This window comes from Myotis myotis, unplaced genomic scaffold (assembly GCF_014108235.1).
Source record: "Myotis myotis isolate mMyoMyo1 unplaced genomic scaffold, mMyoMyo1.p scaffold_m19_p_11, whole genome shotgun sequence".
Classification (NCBI taxonomy): Eukaryota; Metazoa; Chordata; class Mammalia; order Chiroptera; family Vespertilionidae; genus Myotis; species Myotis myotis.
Genome location: NW_023416315.1, coordinates 36046131 through 36062517, shown reverse-complemented (window position 1 = coordinate 36062517; position 16387 = coordinate 36046131). Strand labels below are relative to the sequence as shown.

The window sequence follows — 16387 nt, the reverse complement described above, 5'->3', positions numbered from 1 at the left end:
TGTGTTTCTGTTTAAAGACACCTTACTTAATATGTATGGTTGATCCATTAACATTGAATTGCAACTAATGGCTCGTGCCTGAAGGTAGCTTAATAACATACATATTTTCTCTGGAAGGCACATTGCAGTCTTCTTGCAATAGGAACACTAGACTGCACTCAGCAGTATGCTTGCGAGGCCATTTTATTTCAAATAGGTTTTTATTGATTTTAGAGAGAGAGGAAGGGAGAGGGAGAGATAGAAACATCTATCAGGTTCCTCCTGCACATCCCCTACTGGGGATCGAGCCCGCAACCCAGGCATGTGCTCTGACTGGAATCGAACTGGCAACCCCTTGGTACACAGCACGATGCTCAACCAACTTAGCCACACCTGCCAGGCTCAGGGGCCACCTTAAACAGAGACATCAGCAGCAGGAGAACCCACAAAAATGGAAACCACGTGGCACTCCATAGGCCACAAAAATGATGTTCGTTTACAGTGTGAGAGCTGCAACAGCCAGCAGAGCATCCTCTCGTTCAACCTCAGCTGGCACGTGCATGTCAGGGGACTCCGATTTTTCTCCACTCTGCACTTGTCTGTGAGTGACTTCGAAATACTGTTTTGGGATTACTCACTAATCGCAAGAGTAGGTGAATGAGAAAACATGGAATCCAAAAGTGATGAGGACCAACTGTACTTTAAAAATGTCACATAGTGATAGGTGTTAGGAAGGAAATAAAGCAGGGTTCAGGATAGAGAGTGAGAGGACATTGGGGGGAAATTTTAGTGGGTGACTAGGACACCCTCTCTTAGAAGGGGACAACTGGGTAGATGTGAATAATGGAAAGAAATTAGCTCTGGACTTGAGGGAAAGAAGGATATTGTAGGCGGAGGGAACACATGTGAATGTCTGTGAAGCAGGCATGAGCTTGGCTTGGGTGAGGAACACGACCAAGGTCTCCATGTTTATGGGCAAAGTAGACCAGCAGGAGATGAGATTTGAAAAGGATTCGGTCCTAAAAGGTAATGTGAAGCGATTGATGTTTTTAAATAGGCATATGAGCTATAGTCTACAACTTTCAAATAGTTTTACAGCTCCCCCAAAATTCCAAATTGAATTTACACCCCCTCATATGCCATTTAAATAAACCACGTTAACTTAACGTGACGATGATGTTTCTCTGAAGCGAGTGGTGTTCCCAGTGTGCCTGTCGGGCTGACTCCCCTGGTGACGCTGTGCTGTGTAATGAGCCTTGCCTGGCACACACAGGCCAGTTCCTAGGCATGGTCCTAGGTGTTTTGTTTTTCCCTAGTCTGCCCTGACTGTATCGAAAACGCTCTTGCAGACCTAGACCCCGACATACAGATCTAAGGCAGCAGCATCGAGAGGACCCAGAGCATCTTTACATAATGTTTTTACTCTCACCTAAAGGGAACTATAAAATACTACTTCTAGAGAACTCCTTCAGTGGCACCTACCCCCAAGAATTAAATCCACGGCCCTCCAGGATTGTTTGAAAGCCTGGCTCTGACAGAGGATCAGGGCAGTGAAACTATGTTGTTCCTGCTACAGAGATGGAGAGTTGTCATTGTACGTTTGCCCCAACTCACAGAATGAGCACCAAGAGTAAACCCGGGGTAAATGACACACTTTGAATGATAGCGATGATGTGTCACCATAGGTACATGGAGTGTACCAGATGGACCCCTCTGTGGAAAATGTGGATGATGGGAAAGGCGGTGAGTATGTGGGGCAGGGAGTAAATGGGAACTCTCTGTACTTTCCACTCAATATTGTTGTGAACCTAAAACTGCTCTAAAATATAACTTTTACAATATGCCCCCCCACACACACATACACACTCTTGCTCTACATGGAAAAACTAAACTTCAGGAATGCAGTAAGGGTATGTATATTTTAAAATATATTTTTATTGATTTCAGAGAGGATTGGAGAGGGAGTTAGAGATAGAAACATCAGTGAGAGAGAATCATTGATTGGCTGCCTCCTGAATGCACCACACTGGGGATCGAACCCACAACCCAGGCATGTGCCCTGACCAGGAATTGAACCGTCACCTCCTGGTTCATAGGTCAATGCTCAACTACTGAGCCACACTGGCCAGGCAAGTATATCTATAATAATAAAAGCATAATATGCAAATCGACTGACCAGCTGAACAGTGGAACAACTGTTCAGACGACCTTCTGGACAAAGCCGGGGTTGTGAGGGCTGAGGTAGCCAGGGCTGCAAAGGCCTACTCTTGCACGAATTTCATGCATCAGGCCTCTAGTTTAAATATAAATGCATAATAAAGATTCCAAGACAGGCCCAGCGCACCTAAAAAGTCAGAAAGCAATGGCTGGGTCCTGGGGGAGGAGACATCCCTGTGCATGTAGGTGGTGGAGAGGGCATAGGGGTTAAGTAGGTCTTGATCAGGTCATAGGACTGGAGTGTTTGGAGAGGAGAGAGAGCAGTGCATTCTCCAAGGTGGAAGCAGAGCTGGAGGGCCAGAGGGATCCAGTGTGCAGAGGGGATTGTGAACGCAGCCCACTGGCTGGAGCAGAGGGTTCTGATTAGGGCTTAGGGGGGAACCACTTCTGCAACCCTTGGTCCTGCCATTTCAGCACTGATCTGCCCCAGTGGAATCGCGGTGGTATTCACAGACCCAGACTGTCTTGTTGCAGCGTGGGCCCTGGGATCTGCGGCGTGGAGGTACTTTCTCAATGTAGCTATTTGTACTGAGCCTGTCACTAGCTCGGCAGGAGGTAAAAATTACTTGACAGCCTCTCCTGGCTCTCACCCAGGCAAAGCGTGAGCGAGCATGAGGGTGTCAGAGTGGGTGGGCGTTGGGGAGAGTGAGTCCTTAAGAACTGACACTTTGGGTAAAGGAGAGTGAAGGGCATTGAGAAGTTTACCCACAGTTTTGGGGCATCCATGCCAGGCAAGCAGGCACCCACAGTGGAGTCCCTGTACCCTCCCATCCTCTCTGTGCTTTGTCTTTCACTCAGAGTATTTGGTTCGGTATAGAAGTCTCTCCTTCTCTCTCTCCCTCCCTCCCTCCCTCCACCCTACCTCCCTCCCTCCCTTCCTCCCTTCCTCTTTCCCTCCTTCCATCCCTCTCTCTGTCTCTGTCTCTCTTGTGTGCACGTGCACGCACACACACACAAACACACACCCAAATGATTATAAAAAATAACTTTGAAATTTAAACTCTCAGCTAAGGATCTTTCTCCTAAACAAAAAGCTACATTTTAATCCAATTCTGTTGCTTCTCTATTACACTGCAAAGGCGGACTCCTCACCATATGCAGGGCGGTCGTTGAAGCCCATTTGACTTCTTCAGGCGGGAGTGATAACATTTTGGATTTCATTTTGTTTGTCCTGTAAGAGTCTTGAGTTTTGGCCAACACTCAAGATGAATGTGCTTCAGACCTCACTTTCTGTCAGGAGGCCAAGTGGACTTGGGAGAGAGGGTGGAGCTGTCTGTTCAGACATGATTTTTAGTTTGCCCTTTGCCTCTGGAGCCAGGGCCCTGGCCCGCATCCAGCCGCACTAAGAGAAGATTATGGTGTTTTCTAGGTAATTTTAAGGAGCACAAACCCAAAGTGAAGTCAGGTGGTTTCGAGCCTGCACTGAATTTTTCATGTTAAAGATTTGTCATGATTTGGGTTTTCAGCGGCGCTGTATTTTACATGATGAAGGGAATTGTATTCTTCTGGAGACAGGCATGTTTTGCTTGTTTGCTAATGACCTCTGGTTTTGCTTATGGGGAGTTTTGTTAACAAATGGAAATGTAGCAAAATAAAATGCTCTGTTTCTTTCGTAGTTTCTTTTTCCCCCTCCTTTTTCTTCTTTTTTAAACAATGGGAGCCCTTGTGATAAACTGTCAAAACCAGGCTATAGATATTGGTTATTGTAGCATCATTAATACTGTGTAAAAATAAATTAGTCACTTTGGCAATCAAATAGTCTTCCGCTCTCCCGGTGGTGCCTTTAAATAGAGCCTTCTCCTGGCTGTTTGATGGATCCTATTGTTAGGAGAAAAGAACTGCAGAAATCTATTCAAAAATTCTTTGAAAATTTTCCAACCTCAGGAACCCATTCAGCAGTAATTAGCCTTTAAGGAGGCTGATACGGAGAGCTTGGCAGGGGCCTGCCTAGGGAGTTGAAAGGTCAGTCCCAGCCCCTGACGAGAGGGTTCGGCTTCAAGACCCTTGTCATGCTGCATCTCCTTTACCTGCTTGCCTGGCCTTTTCCTGCCCTTTCAGCCCATCCCCCATCTCACCCTCTGACTGCCTTTTCTCAAAGAATGGGAAGGCAAGGCTGAGACTGCAGAGAGTGACAAAATTCAACCAACATAAACTCTAAATCTCCAGCATAGAAGACTTCTCAAGGGAAAATAGCTCTGTCTTCAGGCAAAAGTGACTGAATTGAACAGAACTATAATTTCTGGCTCAAGTGTAGTTGGATCCCTGGAATGGTTTGATCCGTTTGTACTGTGATCACATTGAAGTCCACATAGATTTCCATTCTCCAGCCTCACCTGCCCCAGTCATCTCAACAAATTGCAGAACTATAGATAGGATTTAAAGCTAAGTGGGGACATTTTTTTTTCTTTAATTTCAGAGAGGAAGGGAGAGGGAGAGAGAGATAGAAACATCTCTGATTGGCTGTTGATGAAAGAGGATCATTGATTGGCTGCCTCCTGCATGAACCCCACTGGGGATCAAGCCTACAACCCGGGCATGTGCCCTGACCCGGAATCAAACTGTGACCTCCTGGTTCATAGGTCAACACTCAATGAGTGAGCCATGCTGGCCAGGCCTAAGTGGAAAATTAAAAAGAGGCTCTGCGGGCTCTAGAAAGGGGCGTTCTTCTATAGTCACTGCAGCCCCTTTCAGTGGAAGGCACAGGAAAGCACCAGGTGGAGCTGCCGCCGTTGGTTATAAAGGGACAAGGGATGGCTCGGGAAGGAGAGACGTGGCTGCTCAGAACCAGCATTCTGCCTTGCACTCCTGGAAATGCAGAATTGCAGGGTAAATGTGCCCATGTGGGTGTGTGTTAGAGGCCAAAAAAAGAGAGCTCCCCTCTTCTCGTTTGAGAGCTGTGTTAGTCTGTTTGGCTGCCAGCTCAGAGGACCACAGACTGGGTGGTTTAAACAACAGAAATTTATTTCCTTACCATTCTGGAGGCTGGAAGTCCAAGATTAAAATATTGGCAGGGGTGGCCTCCCTCCCTGGCTTGCGGATGGCCACCTTCTCCCTGTGTCTTCACAGAATCTTCCCTCTGCACATGTCTGTGTCCTAACTGCTACTTCTTATAAGGACACCAGTCAGATTGATTAGGGCTCATTTATATTACCTTATTTCATCTTAATTGCCTCTTTAAGGACCCTAGCTTCTTATACAGTCACATTCTGAGGACCTAGGAGCTAGAACTTCAACATATGAATTGTGAGGCTGACATGATTCAGCTCACAACAGAGCTAAGGATGTTTTATTATCACAGTTGACCCTTGGCTATGAACATAAAAAGTTAACGATAATGAGCTTCCCATGAGGTTCTTTCATGCACACACCCCCCACCCCACTCCTAATGCCTGAAGGCCTCTCATCCCTCCAAGGCCGACTCCCAAGCGCAGGGGAACCCTGAAGGACCCGCGGATGGTGAGGGAAAGTGGTAGGAGCAGTTGATGCGATGTGGTTAACGTGAAGTGACTTTGCTGATGCTGAATCCAAAGACCCGTTTCTTCATTATTACGTGTTTGGAGTACACTTGCACACTGGCTCAAGATGTCTAGTTGCTGTATGGTGCTGACTTGGATTGAGGCTTGCTTATAGTCAATGCATCATTCTCCCTTTTCCAGGCATCACTGCTCTTTTCCAAATAAATAAACATTTAAGAATATTCCATGGAAAAATTTGTCTCTCTCTCTCTCTCTCTCTCTCTCTCTCTCTCTCTCTCTCTCTCTCACACACACACACACACACACATGCACAGACACATACACACACATACACAAACACACACCCTGATTGACATTTATGTATCACAAAAAATTTCAGGTACATATGGATGCTTTAAGTCCAAGAATAAGTTTTGTTTGTTTTTAATGAGATAACATTTGTCAAACATCTAATTCCCAACACCTTATTCCTGTAGTATACAGGAAATCCTTGCTTAGATATCCTACCATCAAGTCACTATAGACTATTTTTTCATATCACTTTCCTCCTCAAGAACAGTCCCCTGTTCCTAGTTCCTTGCCCATGGTGTACAAACTTGCTCAGATTTTTTGTTGTTGTTGTTAACCCTCACCTAAGGATATTTTTCCATTGATTTTTTTAAAAAGTATTTTTATTGATTTCAGAGAGGAAGGGAGAGGGGGAGAGAGAAACATCAATAATGAGAGAGAATCATTGACTGGCTGCCTCCTGCATGCCCCACACTAGGGATCGAGCCCAAAACCTAGGCATGTGCCCTTGACTGGAATCAAACCCTGGACCTTTCAGGCCACAGGCCGATGCTCTATCAACTAAGCCAATCCAGCTAGGGCTTGATTTTCTTAGAGAGAGTTGAAAGAGAAGGGGGAAAACATCAATGTGAGAGAGATACATCGATTGGCTAAAGGGGTTGATCCTACAACTGAGGCATGTGCCCTTGACCAGATTTGAACCCATGGCCCTTCAGCCTGTGAGCCAGCACTCTATCCACTGAGCCAAACAGGCTAGGGCTGCTCAGATTTTTGCTGTGACTGGGCAGCAATTATGACCTTCATCAGAGATTAGATTTAAGATAGCAGAATGAGGGGGAAAGTTCTGAACTGAAGTAGCATGCTAGAAGAACAAAAGGTAGACCAAGGGAAATGTTGAATCAGAAATCCACCAGGGAAAGCAGAGGTTCAGCCCTGGGAAGACTATGAAAGAATCACAATCCCACAGAATTAGAAGAAAGTTCTGTTATCTGCTTACAGGTGTCAGGCAGAAATGGGACTGAACCCAGATGCTACCTGCTTCATCACCCGCTTTCAGTACATCTTGTCTGTTTCCTACTGGCCAGGCTCGATGCTGCATGTTTGAGATATAAATTCACATAAGAAATGGTCCAAAAGTCAGGACAGTTACATCAAAATGGCAAGTGGGTTTCTTAAGAAAAAAAAAGAAGGTAGCGCTGGACACAAACACCAGTGATATTAGGATTCCCTTAGAGATTGGGGGGTGGTGGTTGGATGGAATGGCTTAAAGTGTCACAGACATGTCCTAAAATTTGGATTAGCTTGCCAAACCACTTGGAGAGCCAACATGCATCCACACTGACCACTGCCACATTTCCCAACCACCCTTCACCAATTTCACTTCTCTCTCCAAGGCCATCCGTGAACCCTGATGGCTAAATGCACTGGCTTCTTTTTAGTCCTCAACATACTGTCCACCACCCATTCTTGCAGCACGGGTTATGGTCTCTTGGTTCACCTTGAATTCTGCATTGGTTCTTACTCCTTCTCTCTCTTGGCCCAGGTCTTTTTCTCCATCCTCCTCACGCTCTCCTCTCCCTCAGCCCTTCTTTAGAATGAACTTTAAGCCTCTCTTTTATTCCAGACCTACATTTCCACGGCCCTCTTAACTTGAGTGTGGTCTCCAGAGACTCCCATGTACCATGTTTAAATGACAAACCAGATCTTCCTCCCAACCCTGCTGCTTCTTCTGTTTGATTCTGGGTATTCATCACTCAGTCGTCCACACTAGAAAAGCTGAAAAATGGTCACACAAATGTTAGACATCTCTGAATCCATTTAGTGCACAGCACGATGCCCTGTATCAATACATATGTAATCGATGAATAGCTATGGCTTCAAGAAACCTTAACTCTGTACTCAGGGCCGTTCATAGCATGTTCTCATCCCTGCCTTTCCCAAACCAAAATTATTTCCTTCCTCAGGACAAATTTTAAGAGTCCTCATGGCTGTCCCCACTGCTCACCTTTCCAGCTCCCTGGGAATTCCATGCCAATTTACGCAGCCAGGTCCTTGCATGTTTTGCTTTCCTCTCCTTGACTGACTTCCTTACCGTCTATCAAAGCCTACGTGTCTTTCAACACGGTTCCCATCACCTGTTCTAGATAATACCTCCCTTGACCACATCAGACCATGGTAACCACCAACAGGCCACCCCTCCAAATCTCCGAATTCCTCTGGCACCTAACATCTGTACCACAGAATTTAGCACCTGGCTGCATACTTGTTCTCTTTCTTTGGTATAAACAAGACAGAAAACCTGTCTCTTTCCCAGGGATTTGCAGACATGGTAAATTCCTCCTTGAATTTTCCCCAACAATGTGTCTTTGAGGAGGAATTTATATTCTTTCTTCCTTCAGATGGTGAAAGCTACTTACCACCTTGTGGTAGTTTGTGTTTTCCCTTTCCCCTTAGTTACCAGGAACTTTAGAGCCCTTCGGTACCAGATTGTAATAATCAGCTTAGCTCGGGATCCTGGTAATAGCTAGCTGTCCCATCTGCCACTGTTGTGTGTTTATCCTTCATTTTGCACCATAAATCCTTTTGGGACAAAGTGAGAAATAGACCCCCAAGTAGACAACATTCTTCTCTTATTATTTCATAATTTTTATTTTCCTACCTGGATTGTGAGTCCCTGAGACCAGCCACATCTTGGATTTCTATTGAATGCCTAAAATAGAAAGCAGACGGTAGGTCCTTAATAAATTATTGTTGCTAGATTACTATTTTGGGATACCCTAAATTAAATAGCTACTTTGTTGAAGCAGGTTAGGTTATTTCAAACCGAGATGGAAATGTCTCCTAAAAATAATTCTAAAAAGGGATCTGACCACATGTATTTCTGCTGCATTTTGTTAAATGTTTAAAATGTCAGAACAACAGTAAAAATCAAAAGTTATTGTTTTAGCTATTACAGTAGCTAAACATAGTACTTAAAACAGGTGAGAAGATTAACAAAATCAATAGTTTACTGCCAGTAGCACTTACCCGATAGCAGTGCACTTTTCCCCACAACCCTAAGCCCCGCTGGCTGCCTTTCTGATAAACACCACATTCAGGTGGTGTCTGACTGACTTTCTTTTCTTTCCTTATCCTCTTTTTTGCTCCCCCTTTTCTCCTGTTCTAACACAGAGTAGCAAATATTAAAATTGACTTTAAATAAAACTACCCGTGCCAGTCATCAAATTCTTTTCTGTCTAACTTTTTTGGGGGAGAGGCGGGAGGGAGGAGAAAGAGGTTTCTCTTTTAAGCTCACCCAGGGAGAATAACTTTGAAAGAAACCACAAGAATGTAATCATCAAGTCACAGCCAGACTTAGCCTGTGTTCATACTTCCTGTCCTTTCACCCCCCACCCCAACCCCAGCCTCCCCAAACATTCACCGCCAACACCTACCTGTAGCTGTTAAATATTTATACAGGCATGTGTGAATAATCCATATAAGAAAAAACACTTTTGAGACTTGAAACTCACCCAGTTGACTGGGCTTTAGCACTGTGCAAGAAGTAAGGGCTTGGTGAATCCTTTCCTTTGCTCTTTTAACCAGAGCGGAAATGATTGCCTTTTTATTTCAGTAATATGCTACACGAGTTGCCTTCCCCGGCCTTCTCCTTCCAGCGGTAATGTTTAAAGAGAGAACGAGAATAACAAGTAGCAGACCCAGCTATCTACATAATTATGAGATTCAAAAAGACGTCCACCCCCCACCTCCTGATCTAACCTGCATTTTATGTCTGACGGTGGGAGATGAAATAAAACTCATCTTTATCCCCCAGAGTAACTGTGGTTGAACCAAACCAATGTGGGTCCCTCTTGGCCAGCCTCATGTGACCTTTTAACCTTGTACATTGCCCGAGGTTTGTAATTGTACTCGGTTATTTTCCCATGGCCATTTCCAATGTCCTGAATCACCTCACCTCATGGTTAACTTGCTTTTTGAATAGAAATTAATTTCCGTTTGGTTTAGTTGAAACAGAATAAGGTAGTAAGCAAACCTGTTGTAAAGCAGGAGGCATAGCAAATATGTTCTACATTCGAACAGACTGTTTGAATTGGTGCTATGTGAGAGTCTCCGTGCCCCGCTCTCCACCATGAAAATAAATGCAAGAATCAGCTACACTGATTTTACATCTAATGTCAAAGACATGTTGCATTGAACATCAGGAAATATAGGAGTGTAGATGCACAAAAAACTGCTTTGACCCTTTGAGAATGTACCCTTCTTATATAAAATCAATTGTGGATGCAAGAAGTAGAACTGAAAATTTAATTATCTCAATAATTTTACCATTAGATGTGAAACCTGTGTGAGAAAAATCTCGGTGTTAGGGCATATAACTTCTTGAAAAGAAATGATATCTGTGTAAATGTTGTACTTACAACTGTAGTGAAACCACCATGTCAGATTCGCCCTGGGAACTGGCAGGTGATAACCTGGCAACTTAAACATAAGTGTGAGTCAAGGTGTAATCCAGGTACCTAGGATAATTTGAAATTATAAAAATATTTTAAAAGGATTACATATATATGTTGGTAAGCCAGATGCTAGTGATTGACAGTTTAAGGACCAGCCTGGAAATGCTGTGCCACTTAACCTACCCACTAATAAAGTGCAGTTGCATAGTTGGACATCAAATAAGTAACAAATAAATAAGCCGAACTGCTTGAGCCTGCAAATAACACTTTCCCTGCTCATCCTTCTAACCTTCAAGTCTTAACAGCACGAATACAGCCACACTTTTTGCTGCTTCTAGTTCTGGCCCATTATCATCCCTCAACACCTCCTAATCCTTAATACCAATGTCCAGCCTGACTGTGATCTAGATATCCAATGCTTCTTTCTCTAATATCATGTTGGACATGAAACCACTCAGCTGTAGTCGAAGGAACTGGGGAGCGGCCACGGAAGAGGGGCTCTTTTGAACTTGCTGGTTGCCTGCCAGAGCCACATGGTCTTTCAGAGAGAGAGAGAGAGAGAGAGAGAGAGAGAGAGAGAGAGAGAATATCCACCCAGTTGTACTAATGACCCTCTCTGCCCAGCCTCAACTCAACTAAACCAGAAGGCAGAACATACCAAAGGAGCAAACGGCAACTCAGGAGAGCAGCCTGCTCGCTCAGTGTGTGCACAGTGGGTTTGTACGGAGCTGTGCTACTAAAACGCTCCTTATAGAGAAGAACCCTTAGGTGGAGCTGATGTTCATACAAATCATGCCAGTGTCGGGAAATACTCCTTTTATGAATTAGGCAAAGCTTGTAGTTTTTTCCATAGCTTTAAACACTCAAATACCAGTCAAAACCTGTGAATATGTATACATTCTTTTATATGGATAATTATCTTCTTTATTGGTGGCGCCTCCTGGATTAGGAGGATTCTCCCATGCAAATAAGCGGCAGAGGAAGGTCGTGCAACAAAGAGCACCTTTCATGTGGCTTCGGGTCTTACTTAGCAAAACTTCCACGTTTCTGGAGAGGCAAATGTTCAATTCCTGGGTTGCTGTAACCTTCTTTCTAATTATTTTAAATTAACTAATTCCAGGTAAAATCCTGATATATTCTTGGTTAATGCACACAAACAGACCCACCATACATATTCTGTTCATCCAAAGGGTATATGCCTAATTTTGAATTTCTGACCATGATAGAAACAGATAAAGATACCACAATTTGGGCATCACGAGTATTGTTCTAATAGTAGCCACAGAAATTAAGATGAAACAGAGTGCTTTGTGCTTTTTAAAAGGATCCCCAATTAAGGTGCAAATAATGTTTTCCAGCGATTGTACCCAATTTGCAACACCTCTTTGGGGCCAAGCGAAGTGGTGTTTTGGTTTGGTTTGGTTTGTGAGTTTGGTCTGTTTGTTTCTTTAAGCACTTTCTTTTCATGGGAGAGGCATCCATTTTGTGTGAGCCTGAAGTTTTGGGGTCCGTTGGTGGTTTTTTAAAAGTGATATTGTGGTCTCACATTTTCATGTTTCCTGGAAGAACTGGCTGGCCATGTATTTTAATTACTTCACAGGAACCCACATGATAATTTTTGAAGGACATTATCTTATTACTCATTGTTTAGTATTTTGGTCATCATTTTTTCCCAACAGGATACAGTCTTCTAGGTAAGATTCTAATTGGTTTTCCTTTTATTTCAGAATAAATATACAGAAATTCCATTAGTTCTGAGCCCGCACCCTACTTACCCATGTATTACCCTTTGCCCCACCTCCCCTCCACTCCAAAAGAAATGTTCAAGGATCGTGTAAATGTTTCTACTAAGTCAGCTTTAAAAGCTACTCATTTAGAGGCAAATACAACCTCAGGAACCACAATCTTTAAAGGCGTTAGGCATTTTAACACAACTCTTTCTATTCACCATCCTTCACAATACTGAAGTCTGTTGGGGTGCTGAGAGGTACCTGATAAAAGGAAAACAAAACATACAGAGGGAAAGAAAACAAGCATAGTTTCTAGATGTGACTTTGGTACATTTCTGACATCAGGAACAGAAACTCGTCCCTCATGAAATCATTCTATAGTTAACTGATTGGGAAAATAGGCAGCCCTCTTCATTGTCAGAAGGATACTTGTAAAATCAAGGTTCAAATCGAGAGATAAGTCTTTATTGCAAAACGTTGATGGATGTGGTAAAGTTTCATTTTGGGACAGAATTCACGGCCTGCCTGTCTTCTGTAAATTTAATATTATTTATTATTTCACGGGTAGTCAACTAGGAGGCCTATTGCTTTCATAATTTAAAAAATTTACTAAAAACCACCCTGTTACATTTTATATTTATATTTTGATGAAATACTAAGTGAAGAAGTCTCGGTGATATGAATTCCACAGAACATCAAGGGAGATGGCTTTTGCTACAATACATAGCTTGGAATAGCCCTGTAGAAAGCTTTCCCGTACTAAATTCCATTCCGTCCCTACATCACAACAGAGTCGTGGAACCACAAAGCCAATAGGAGCCCTGGAGGCCCAGCCTCCCCTCTCACAAGTGAAAACACTAAGAACCAAGGATAAGTTCAATGTCCCAAGGTCCGTAGTTTTCCCACCTTCTCCTCTTGCCTTTCCTGCTCCATGCTCCCCTATGTTATCCCCATCTTTCAGATAATTTCATTGTAGTTCCTTACCCAAAGTCGTAGAGACATTTAGTGAACTGGAACCCAAATCTTTGCCTTCTAGCATCATTTCATTCTACTCTAATGTGTGGTCTACTCGTAATCTCAGCTAGCTAAAGGGCCATTTCCATCCTGTTTCCTAGTTTTCAGGAGAAAAAGATACCTATTGCTGTCACAAGGTGCTAACGATGCCTGGAATTCTATGGGTAACATCTTCAGGATTATTAATAACTGATTTAGGAAATGAAATAAACCTTCTGATTGTGATCTTTTTTTTTTTTTTTTTAACTCTCTACAAGTTACATCGTGTGTGTTTAGTACATATTGCTTGTGCTGACAAGGATAGCAAAGAGGAAAGGGAACAGGTCTGTGTGGGTTTTTTTTGGTGAAGATTGAAGACCATTGCCGTGTTTTGTACAGGACCCCATGGTTCCAGCAAAGAGAGGGTGTGCTGAACAGCAAGAAAAACCAGTGCGTCAAACCCAGCTCCACTACTCACAACCTTCGTGGCCTTGGGAAAGTTACTAACTTTCCTGAACTATAATTTTCTTTTCTGTAAATACCATCTACCTTACAGAGATTTTATGCGGATTAAATTAGACAATGTGTGTATAGAGTCGGGCACACAACAAACAGCTGACAATTTACCCTTCCCTGCCCTTCGTGTCTGTCTGGGAAGTTACTAGGTGCTGCTTCTCAATTCTGTTTGAGAGTTGGGGCATTAAAATCAAGCTGAGCTGTGTCTAGGTAGTTGAGCATTTTCGGCCCGGTCCTGAAAACTTGTCTAATGCTACGGTGTCGCGGCTCTATTTCTCTGGCATGTGTCACACGTGGAGTGGGTTGCGTAACAGTGCTGTTCTCCTTTTCTTTCTCCTTTAACAGCTCACTGATACTAAACATGGCATTAGAACAAGAAACACAAGGGGGGTTTTTTTCACCAGTGAAATTTGATTGTTTTGCAAAACCCTTTCTACAGTAACATGCTATGGAATAATATTTAGTTTACTAAATGGCCTTGAGTATTTGCAGAGTAAATATTTAAAATCTCCAGGCTTCTGTGGCTTTAATATACACAAATGACATTACAGGATCCTCCTCAAAATCATGGGTCAAATTTGCCCCCGCATTCTCCACCTTTTCAAAACTTGTGGCATTCTCAAGTCAGTGAGGATGCAAATAGCAAGTTATGCTGACTTTGTGGATCCTGACATGCACGTCTCAGAATTCAAAACCAGAATATTTCAGCCCTGATGCTTTTGATATATTTTATGAAAATGTTAATATTTCATGATATATGTGTTTCCTCTAAAATGTTTTATATCAGGCATTTGAGACAAATTTTTAATTGGGTTTTCAGATTATTCTTTGGGCCCCAAATAAAATAGAATAAAAAAATTCCTTTATTGAAAGAAGTACAAATAATATTCAGAATAGCACTGCTTACTATTTTGTAAGAGTGGCATTTGCCTATGCCTATAGCATATGCCACGCTACATTTGGAAAGCAATGGATGGTAGGTGTCAGTCAATGGTACGCTCATAACGAATATGATCCTGACCAAGACTTTCCCAGTTTGTGAAGGTTAAAACAAAGCCTTTGAAAATATAAGCTCTTCTTCCTTTCCCCAAACATGCACATACTGTGGCCTAGAATTACTTGCACAGTGACTTTTAAATGGAAGGTTCAGTCTTGGGAGCAAGGGGTGTTAAGGAAGTTGGGGGAAAAAAGCTAGAGAATAATAATAGCATTTCAAGGTAATGCTATTAAACATGAGAAGATTGGGTTTTGGTAACATGAATAATAACAGTTATTTCCAGATGTTTAAAAAGTGAAGTCTCCAGGATAGATGATAATCTCAACTAAGTTTCTCAGAGAAGAAGCCAGTAAAAGGAAAAAGGAAACAGTACTAGAGATGAACAGGCTAATTATTGAGAGAATTAACATATCAAATAATATCAGGTCCTTAGAAAAGGGCACTCTAAAGCTGGATGGTCTTCTGATCAAAACAAGGACCGTAGATGTGTTCTGTGCTTATTGTATATCTGCATGTGTATATCTATACCTAGGCCTCTATATCATCAGTTATACTACCAGCTGGGTTATTGAGAGAAGATACTGAGAATCAACTCTTTTAGGCATGTGTAGTCTTTTCTACCCTTTAACTTTAATAAAAACGTGCTACTCATGTTCTTTAACAAATCTTGACTGTCTTGCTATAAAATCAACAATTTGGGCAAGAATAATTTCTATGAGAGTGAGAACTTAATATTCACAAGTAGTCAGTGAAAACCCAGCTACTCCACACTGCCTTTTTTTTCTGTGTTAATAAGGAAAAATGATACAATCATACAATCCTTGGATATACAGTTTTTCTGGAGGAAGTAGTTTGAATCACCTAGTCCAAACAGTGAAAGGAAGAAAGAAGCTACATAAATAACAAAGAGGCAATTTTAGCTCCAAATCAATGTGCAGACATGCATATAATAAAAATTTTGGCATAAAAGAGTTACAGCAAGTTAAGATACAAAACTCTAAAGCTAATGTCCTTTTCATTCTTCTTGAGATCTCAATGTCATATATATATTTTTTTCAAGTTACTCCCCCATTAGATATGTTTTGAATTAGAAATAAGACATTTCTCACACATACACTACCAACACATGCACACACACACAATAGGCCATCTAAAATCTTCTGTACTGCTTTAATAGTATTACAGTTGTGTTCACTTCTAAGCAATGCCAAAGTAATTTAATTCAAGGAAAGAAACCACTTATAGTTAGTACCTTAACAAATGTTGCCTTAGGTTTAGATTATGGACCTGTTACTGTCTTCTCACTAATGTTGTTCACTTCCACTTCAGTGCATGCATTTTGTGCATTTCACATTCACTATCAGTACACTTTGCGAGTTGGAAATAATAGTCCTAGTCCAAGCTGATTCCCTACAGATACATTCTTTGAACATTCTATGCAGATTGTTCATATTGCATGTTATTAAATTTGATTTGATCTTTTTACTCTGGCCTGTACAGGCATTCAGTGGAACCCAAGAGTATAGACAGCTGACTGGATAAAGAAGACTTGGGGTGGGGGAAAACTTCATTGTTTAGATTTCTGTCAGAGGATATAAGAATACTTAATTTCTTTTTATCTCTAGGGCTTTCATTATCATTTAAATTTCATTTTACATTAATTGATCAGGGATTAGTAAAGCCATTATGCAGAAATTAGAATAAGACAAGCCAGATGGAATGAATAATTCATGAAGT

At 42.2% G+C, this 16387-nt stretch overlaps 1 protein-coding gene across 5 annotated transcripts in view; it reads left to right on the top strand.

Annotated features, from left to right (window-relative positions):
• The window catches only part of DYNC1I1 (dynein cytoplasmic 1 intermediate chain 1), a 277989-nt gene that overhangs the window by 238167 nt on the left and 23435 nt on the right, over positions 1 to 16387 (top strand). The window lies entirely within an intron of this gene.